This window comes from Rattus norvegicus, chromosome X (genome assembly GCF_021556685.1).
Source record: "Rattus norvegicus strain SHRSP/BbbUtx chromosome X, alternate assembly SHRSP_T2T, whole genome shotgun sequence".
Taxonomy (NCBI): domain Eukaryota; kingdom Metazoa; phylum Chordata; class Mammalia; order Rodentia; family Muridae; genus Rattus; species Rattus norvegicus.
The window spans coordinates 118,927,436-118,937,820 of NC_141554.1; the positions used below are offsets into that span (position 1 = coordinate 118,927,436).

General features: G+C 37.4%; 1 pseudogene; it reads right to left on the minus strand.

Annotated features, from left to right (window-relative positions):
- Positions 1-5,376: 5,376 nt before the first annotated feature.
- LOC147998331 (peptidyl-prolyl cis-trans isomerase H pseudogene) lies at positions 5,377-5,894 on the minus strand (annotated as a pseudogene).
- Positions 5,895-10,385: the final 4,491 nt, after the last annotated feature.

The window sequence follows — 10,385 nt, forward strand, 5'->3', positions numbered from 1 at the left end:
TGCATAGTTTCATTGTAATATATGCATGTATTTATTTTCTGGGAGTGTCATTGATCTTCTTGAATATGAGGTTATATATATTGTATCTATATATATTTTCAATATTCATATATATGTATATATTCATATATACAGTCATATTGATATAGATAGAAAAACTCATAAGGAATCATACTACAATTTACCTAAAATTACATAATATACACATCAGTATGAATACAAACACACACACATAATTTAAGTGAAATTTTCTCATCTGGATCTAAATGGTTTCTCACAAAAAGAGCCATAGATTATCTTTCAAAAACCCTAGGAATTCCCAATTTTGCTGTTCATCAGAGGAGTCAATGAGACTCATAAAGCAATATGGACTACTGCTATTGTGCTTGTTTGCCTACTAGATGTTGAAGACAATTCTGTATTCCTGAAGGCACCATGTACTTTGTACACAGGACACTGAGAATCTGCTCTAGTTTTAACCTCAAAATATTCCTGAAGGCTAGCCTTCAATGGCACTAAATGGTAGCATGAAAGTTTCCTAGGTACACATGCAGTCAATAGCCTTACCCAGCTCTTATACCTTTGAAGTACAAAGAGCAATCACCATAGCTTGATATCCCTAAAGGTGCAGTAGTGGCATGTATAACTTGGCACTAACCAAAACCTCTGTAATTGAACTTACGGTTTTCACAACATGAAGGAAATCATGACTGATACTGGAAACCTAGCCAACTATCCAGGGATAGTAAAGTAGTGGATTTTGGAGCGATCCTTCAACCACCATATTACTAAACCATTGTAATCTCCAAATACATTCTAAGTATTTATTGTTATAGCCACATATACATATATCTTATTTATCGTCGAAGAAACTCCTCTTTCCAACAGATAAAGAACAATTTTCAAAAGCACAACCCTTCAAAATTCAAAGATCCAATCACTGTTACAGAAGAAAGAGCAGAAGCATTACAGGAGCCTAAAGGACAGGAAGTTTACAGCATATTCTAGGTATATCAGAGAAGCAATACCAAGGAAATCTTGTAAATATTGCTGAATAAAGATGAACCACACCAACAGACACACTGTTGTAGAAGAGGAATACTTTCCCTCAAATTGAGGATTTTCTTTTTTATTATTATTGCTACATACATACATACATACACACATACATAATGAATATAAATATAATATTGTACTTATTTAGTGTATTGATACAACTTAAGAGCTGACGCTTTTGTATTGGATAACCAGTTAGGAGGCTTATTATTGGTGAAGTCTCACTCTCATTCTCAGCTATCATTTATTGTGTGTAACACTGCATCTAGAGGTGGGGCCCATGAATTCCTCCATTTAAATTAGCCTATCTATTGATATTAACATTTTGTATATTCATTTATTGAACATAAATTTCTTAAATACTCATCAGGCACTGAAATCACAGTAGTAAATAATATATTTTCCCTACCTTAAGGAATTATTTGTCACTCTTTTTCCCCGTATTGTTTATAGTATCTGGGTTTCATATAATCAGAGAAATATTTTAAAAACTGGAATTTATTAGTTGAAGGTATAGCAATAGTATTTGAAGGTTCTTTAATAAGGCATAGAAAAACATCACCTAATGAGAATTGACAATTTTTACTTGGATGTGGTATGTTGGATTCGGGACATAAAATTTTACACAGGCAAAATGGGATATAATGACCTTGGAGTCAAAAACTGGGTTGGTTGCGTTATTGATGTAAGAACCATAAAGGAATAGATGGCCCTGTAAAACTCTGCATTCACTTTTGCTTTTGTCCTTCATGCCAAAAATAAGGGGTGAGAGGAGTGATTCCTAGGCCGTCAAGCTTAGGCTGAGGCAGCAGTATTCATTTGCTTAAATATAAGTCAAAGTGGCAGATCCAGTTTCTCAGCCTTCAAGTAGTCTTTATGTGATCGTTCAGTAGTAATCTATTTCTCACACTCTGTGGAGAAGCAATGTAACGTGAAATCCCCTTCACAATTCATTTTTAGGATGGCATTGACCACTGAGGTATCAGCTCAAAAATTTGTTTGTGGGCAAACCAGAAAAGTTCCCATTTTCTTCAATAGTTTTCACTACTGACGTTTAATGCAGTGATAACATTCTAGACTGACCCAATAACTTCCTGTAAGCCTTCTGCTAAGTGAAGGTGGAGAAATTTACTAAAGGATACTGATTTAAAATATAAATTCCTGTAAGTTCCTTTTGCAAATGGAAATGTATTACACCAGGGAAGAAAGATAATTGTCCTTTCATCAGGCTCACTATCTCAATATGAGACATTACAGTGTTGCTAATTTGGCACTTTAAGTGATAGAGCTAAGCTAATAGAAAGCTTAATGCAGTCCCCAAACATGTCAGTATCTGGAAGCATGTGTGAAAATTCTTTTGTCACCCACTATTAATTATTCAAAACAGTCTCAAAATCTAATAAGTGATATTCCTTGGATAATGTTGGCAGGATAGCTGAGATATGTTTGGATGGGTTTGACAGGCTTCTGATTTATATTGTACTATTTCCAATTACATATGCTTAATCACATATATACAAGGAAGGAAAAGCTGAAATTTTGTATTTAGTATTTGACTATTTTACCTATGCATATAATAAATTTTAGTTGCTTAACTCCATTATCTTCCCTTTGCCTCTCTCTTTTTTCCACTAAATCTCTTCTTCCTAAGAAATCAGTGTTTTCTGTCTTGTTTAACTGGAGTTACTTGAAAGAATATGAATGTGATGTTATTTACTGGAACATGGATAACTTTCGGTGACTACACAATAAGAGAAAATGGGAACCCACTCCCAGTAACTCAGGGTCAGTGATTCTTCATATGCCCTTTCCACATCCATGATTCTGTTAGAGATTTTTTTATGATAACAAACTATGACCACGAACAACTTTGGAGGAGAGGGTCTATTTCAGCTTACAAGTTCACAGTATAATTCATAATCCAGGGAAGTCAGGGCAGGAACTTAAACAGGTCAGAAACTGTTTGCTTTCACTACCTTATTTAGTCTGCTCTCTTGTACATTCTAGGATCACATGCCAAAGAGTGGCATCATCCACAGTGATCTAAGTTTTCTCATATCAGTCACTAATAAAGACTTGCCGATAGGCAAAGCTTATGGAGGTGTTTTCTCAGTTGAGAGTCCTTCTTTCCAAGTGACTCTAATTTATGTCAAGTTGACAAAAACATGATCCACGACTCAGAGAAAATGTTAACAAACTTATGCTGTATATGTCGCATGTACATAACCAGAGTTCTAAATGCAAGTGCCATGTCATATTCAGAAGAGAATTTTTATGTTACTCCTTCCTTTTTTCATTTTTTATTGGATATTTTTAATTTACATTTCAAATGTTATCCCCTTTTTCAGCTTCCCTTCCATAAACCCTTTATCCTATCCCCCCTCACCCTTCTTCTATGAGCACATTCCTCCACCCATTCAACCACTCTTTCCTGCCTCCCTGCCCTGACATTCCCCTACACTGGTGAGTCCAGCCTTGGTAGGACCAAGAGCTTCTCTTCCTCTTGGTACCCAACAAGGCCATCCTCTGCTACATATGCAGCTGGAGCCATGGGTCTGTTCATGTGTAGTCTTTGGGTGGTGGCTTTGTCACTGGGAGCTCTGGTGGATTGGTATTGTCATTCTTATGGGGTTGCAAACCCTTTTAGCTCCTCCAATCCTGTCTCTAACTCCTCCAATGGGGACCCTGTTCTCAGTCCAATGGTTGGCTGCTACTAATGGTCTCTGTATGTCAGGCTGTGGCAGATACTCTCAGGAGACAGCTATATCAGGCTCCTGTCAGCATGTACTTCTTGGCATTAGCAATATTGTCTGGGTTTGGTGGCTGTATGTGTATGGGCTGGATCCCCAGGTTGTGTTGTCTCTAGATGGCCTTTTCTTAAGTCTCTGCTCCAAACTTTGTTTCCCTATTTCTTCCTATTAATATTTTTCTTCCCCCTTCTAAGAAGGACTGAAGCATCCTCACTTGGGTAGTCCTTCTTCTTGAGTTTCATGTGGCCTGTGGATTTTAATGTACACAATGGAGTACTGCTCAGCTATTAAAATCACTGGCTTCATAAAATTCATAGGCAAATGGATGGAACTAGAAAATATTATCCTGAGTGAGGTAATCCAAACACAAAAAACATACAGGGTATAAACTCACTGATAAGTGGATATTAGCCCAAAAGCTTTAATTTCCCAAGATACAATCATCAGACCACATATTACTTCTTTCTATTCCAGCCTCTTACATTCTTTGTGGTATATAACCTTATTCTCAGTCTCTGATATTCTTCATTGTTTTATATATCCTGGTGGGGTTGGTAGAGATTTTCTGTTTAGGGCCAAACACTTCATTTATTTTTGGAACTTAGAGAAGTTTAAAAAACAAACAAACAAACAACATTTTATTTGAAAGGAAATGTCATGCAATCACAATATTATTAAATTGCTCTTCTGTTGTAGTCTCTGCTTTCCAACGACAGAGTCATTTCATTTATTTATTTATTTATTTATTTATTTATTTATTTATTTATTTATTTATTGTGGTTGTTCATACATTCTTGTGGCTTGTTTTTTGTTCTATCAGACATTCTGGGGTGCCTTTTCTTTCTCCTGCTTTCATTTGCATAGTGCATTTAAAGTTTTTTTGGTTCTCTTTCACTATTTGCTAAGGATAATGGATCACATAATATGTTTTCATACATGTTATTACATTTTACTGTATTTCAAAAGTCCCAAAATTCAACTTTCAAAGTTCACAATAGAAAGGTATTTAGTTTGTTTTATAAATTCACTAAACATAATGATGCTACAATATTCTTTCAGGCATTTTCATTACTCTATAAAATCACATCATTTATATGAGAAGTCAACAATATTTTCCCCAATACAACATCTTGAGTATAATTAATTACATTGTGTTTCTATGTTATGATAGTCATTTACTATAAATAGACCATGAAATATGGTGTGTTGTGACAGCCTTAACTTGCCAGCCATATCATCAAATTCATTCATGTGATGATATTTACCAGTACTTTTTTTTCAAATGGCCAAACCCTTTGTTAGATGGGTTTACCTTTAATCATCTGAAGAAAAGAGTTCATACTTTTTACATTTATTTTTAACAATGTCATTATTTCTTGCATCAATTAATTGATCCTTTGTGTACAGTACAAAATTTAAACAGGATAATGGTTCTGATCTGTGATAATTCCAGGTCCTGGATCACACAATGTGAAGGCAGGAAGGCAAACAGAGAGGTCAGTTTGGCTTGTCAGACTCAAGGGAGGATGTCATCCAAAACACCAGAAGAACTGGTTCAGCCTTCGTCTAGTTACATTTCTCCACACTGTGAGATTACCACTGGTGTTTGGGGCTTACTGTTGAGGCCTGTGTGAACATTCCCAATCTTTCACATCACTAGAAGCCCATCAATGACTATATGCTTCCTACTGAGCCAACCACACTTAGGACATGTGATGAAGAACTGGCACCTATTTGTCTTGGAACCACTGTTTACCATGGAAAGCATGTGTGGACCTGAGTGTCTACGTATAAGTTTTCAGCTGTAAACGGATCCTGATAAATACCATCAACCCCAGAACCTTCACCATTAAGAAAATCTTCACCCTGGATCACAAACTCCTTTATGATCCTGTGGAAGGAGCTTATTTTGTATCCTATCAGAAACCCATCCTTTCTGAACTCTCCAGTGAAGGATTACCTAAAGTTCTCGTAAATCTTAGGTACCACATCTGCAGTCAGCTTGATCTTCATGCCACCAACTCCCTAGCTGCCAATGCTGACATCAAAGACAAACACAGGGTTGACTGGACTAGAATTTGCCACCATTATTGCTTTGCTCTAAACAATGAAATTAATAACATATCCCAACAGGTTTTGTTGGGTCATTTAATGTTGTTTGTCTTCTATGTGTACCTTAAGAACTGCATCTCATTTTTCTTATTTAATTTTTCTTTGAATCAAAGTAAAATTCATCATTTCAATAATGTTAAAGCATTAAATCCAGCTCATTTATTATAAAGAAAAACAAAACAAATTTCCCAATGTTTTCATAACTGCAAAAAGAAATCTTGTACCCATTATGAGGTTGCTTTCTATTTTCTATCTATACTTCTTAGAAACAACTGGCCTGATTTTTGTTGCTGTGGACTGGCTTGTTTGGGGCACCTGTATATAAAAACCGTACAAAACATGCTTTATTTATTCTATTCTGCATGACATTCTCTATATTTGAATGATATAAACTGAAGCAATATTTGATCCCTCATTATTTAAACTAGATTAAACTATTGTATTTTATCTTTTTTTTTTTCGGAGCTGGGGACTGAACCCAGGGCCTTGTGCTTGCTAGGCAAGCGCTCTACCACTGAGCTAAATCCCCAACCCCCTAAACTATTGTATTTTAATTAAAAATAATTATATCCTTTCCTCCCTTCCTCTCCCCTTTAACATTTTCCATGAACATTCTAGCACCTTCTCAAATACAAGGTTTCTTTAATTACTACTGTTCCATTTATACTTATAAAAGCATGAAGTGGCCCCTGAGTTACTTTCCTGTTGCCTGTATGTATATGAATTACAGGGTAGACCCTGTTGGTATGCAGTTGGATAACCAACTATGGAGCATCTCTCTAATGGGAGATTATTCCCCTTGACCTCAGCATCCTCTAGTTTCCTATGTCTTGTCTAGGTCTAGACCACTGCATGGAAGAATGCCTACTGGCATTGTCCTTGTTCAGGTTCTGTTTAGGCAGCAATGCTGAAGGTGAAGTTTCTCTGTCATTTCTAGGAAAAACTATCTCAGAGAAGATTTTATATTTCTCTAGGTATCACAATCTTTCGGTCCCTCTTCCTTAATCTTCTCTGAGACATAGGTACAGAAATATTTTGATCTGTTGGGGCTTTCTTTATGGTTTCCATCTGCTGCAAAGAAAAGCAGAATTGGTTGGAGCTACATTTCTTTGTGGGAATTAGGATAAGTTTTATAACAGAGTGAATTATTGTACTTTTCTAATAAAGGGGAAGCAGTGGGTTCTCTTCAAAGACCAATGCCATAGCTATTCCTGGCTAGTTTACTAGTTTTACAGTACCAAGCATGATGTGCCTTGTATTGAATGAGATATAAGTTCAATTTAATAGCTCTCAGTTCTTGCCAAGATACTTATGCCAGTACTATAACAGTAAAAATAATATTGCTGCGATGACAACTGTTTTTTGTTATTAGATATTTTTTATTTACATTTCAAATGTTATCCCATTTCCTGGTTTTCCGACCATAAACGCCTATCCTATTCCCCATCCCCCTTCTTCTATAATGGTGTTCCCTCACCCATCCAAACACATCTTCGTGCCTCTCCATCCTGATGTTCCCCTACACTGGGGCATCGAGCCTTGGAAGGACCAAGGGCTACTCCTACCATTGGTGCCCAACAAGGTCATCCTCTGTGACAACTGCCACTGAAGCTATAGATCTTGTCCATGTGTACACTTTGGATAGTGATTTAGTCCCTGGGAGTTCTGGTTGGTTGTTATTGTTGTTCTTATGGGGTTGTAAAACCATTCAGCACCCTCAATCCTTTCTCTAACTCCTCCAATGGGGACCACATTCTCAGTTCAATGGTTGGCTGTGAGCATCTGCCTCTGTATTTGTCATGCTCTGGCAGAGCCTCTCAGAAGACAGCTGTATCAGGTTCCTGTCAGCATGCACTAATTGGCATCAGCAATAATGTCTGCATTTAGTGGCTGTACGTGTATGGGCTGGGTCCCCAGATAGGGCAGTCTCTAGATGGTCTTTCCTTCAGTCTCTGCTCCAAAATTTGTCTCCCTATTTCCTCCTATTAATATTTCTGTTACCCTTCTAATTATTGAGGCATCGGCACTTTGGTCATCCTTCTTCTTGAGCTTCATGTGGTCTGTGGATTGTATCTTGGGTAATCTCATTTGGGCTAATGTCCACTTATCAGTGAATGTAAACCATGTGCATTTTTCTGTGATTGGGTTACGTCACTCAGGATGAGATTTTCTTAGTTCCATCCATTTGCCTATGAATTTCACAAAGTCAATGCTTTTAATAGCTGAGTAGTACTTCATTGTGTAGATGTACCATATTTTTACTCCATTCCTCTGTTGAAGTGCATCTAGATTCTTTCCAGCTTCTGGCTATTATAAATAAGGCTGCTATAAACATAGTGGAGCATGTGTCTTTGTTGTATGTTGGAGCATTTTTTTTTTTTGGTTATATGCCCAGGAGTGTGGATTGTATCTTGGGTAATCTCATTTGGGCTATACCAGGAGTGGTATAGCTGGGTTCTCAAGTAGTGCAATGTCCAATTTTCTGAGGAAACTTCAGGCTCATTTCCAGAGTAGTTGTACCAGCTTGCAATCCCACCAACAATGAAGGAGTGTTCCCCTTTCTCCACATCCTCACCAGCATCTGCTGTTTCCTGAGGTTTTATTATTATTATTATTATTATTATTATTATTATTATTATTATTATTATTATAAACTTGAGTATTTCTTATTTACATTTCGATTGTTAGTCCGTTTCCCGGTTTCTGGGCCAACATCCCCCCTCCCCCCCTCCCCTTCTATATGGGTGTTCCCCTCCCCATCCTCCCCACAACAATCACGTTCACTGGGGGTTCAGTCTTAGCAGGACCCAGGGCTTCCCCTTCCACTGGTGCTCTTACTAGGATATTCATTGCTACCTATGAGGTCAGAGTCCAGGGTCAGTCCATGTATAGTCTTTAGGTAGTGGCTTAGTCCCTGGAAGCTCTGGTTGCTTGGCATTGTTGTACATATGGGGTTTCGAGCCCCTTCAAGCTCTTCCAGTTCTTTCTCTGATTCCTTCAACGGGGGTCCTGTTCTCAGTTCAGTGGTTTGCTGCTGGCATTCGCCTCTGTATTTGCTGTATTCTGGCTGTGTCTCTCAGGAGAGATCTACATCCGGTTCCTGTTGGCCTGCACTTCTTTGCTTCATCCATCTTGTCTAATTGGGTGGCTGTGGTATGAGATGGAATCTCAGGGTTGTTTTGATTTGCATTTCCCTGATGACTAAGGATGTTGAACATTCCTTTAGGTGCTTCTCAGCCACTTGATACCTCAATTGAGAATTCTTTGTTTAACTCTGTATCCCATTTTTAAATAGGGTTATTTCATTCTCTGGAGTCTATCTTCTTGTGTTCCTTGAATATATTGAATATTAGCCCTCTATCAGATGTAGGATTGGTAAAGATCTTTTCCCAATGTGTTGGTTGCCGATTTGTCCTAATGACAGTTTCCTTTGCCTTACAGAAGCTTTGCAATTTTATGAAGTCCCGTTTGTCGATTTTTAATCTTAGAGCATTTGCCATTAGTGTTCTGTTTAGGAAAATTTCCCTAGTTACCCATGTGTTGGAGGTTCTTCTGCACTTTTTCTTCTGTTAGTTTGAGTGTATCTGGTTTTATGTGGAGATCCTTGATCCACTTGGATTTGATCTTTGTACAGGGCAATAAGAATGGATTGATTTGCATTCTTCTACATGCTGACCTCCAGTTGAACCAGCGCCACTCACTGATAATGCTATGTTGACAATTGTTATGGTTCAAAGTCATTATAGTTTGCTAGGACTATTGATTGCTTTCCACAATTTGAAGCTTACAGAACAATTTGTGATACAATAAAAGTTGTTCCTTGGGGCAGGAGGGTTTGTGGTCATATCCAGGTCAAATCCTTTAAGTCCTATGGTCAAAGCATATGCTGCCTTCAGCAGTGGGTTCTTGTCTTCATTTGCTAGGAAGTACTCAAGGACAGTAGCAATGGTCCACATTGTTTATTCAGATGCTTGGATTGCCATTACAAACAATGGAAGGTTCTCATACTTAATACTGGGGGTTTTGCTAACCTATGACATTTCTTTGGAACATTATCACTCCTGACTTGTGGTATAGCATCATGTTTTCATTTGCATATTATGTACTTATGCATGATCTTTGAAGAAGCAGTTATTTTAAACTGCTTACCCACTATTAACCAATTGTCTTGTTGTGGTTGTTTAGCTACAGGTGTTAATTTTATGTTCTTATTTGAAACTCTTATCATTTTTTTTCCTGGAGGTGAGGGCCAAACCCAGGGCCTTGCACTTTCTAGGCAAGCGCTCTACCATTGAGCTAAATTCCCAACCCCTATTTTACATTTTAATAAGGCTTGGAAATACTGATGTATAGAAAAATTTGAATTTTTACATATAACCCAGTTCATTTACCTATTGTTGCCTATACTTTTCATATGACATAAAAAAAAACCTACTTCCTTTCTAATATTGGCATTTATGGTACATC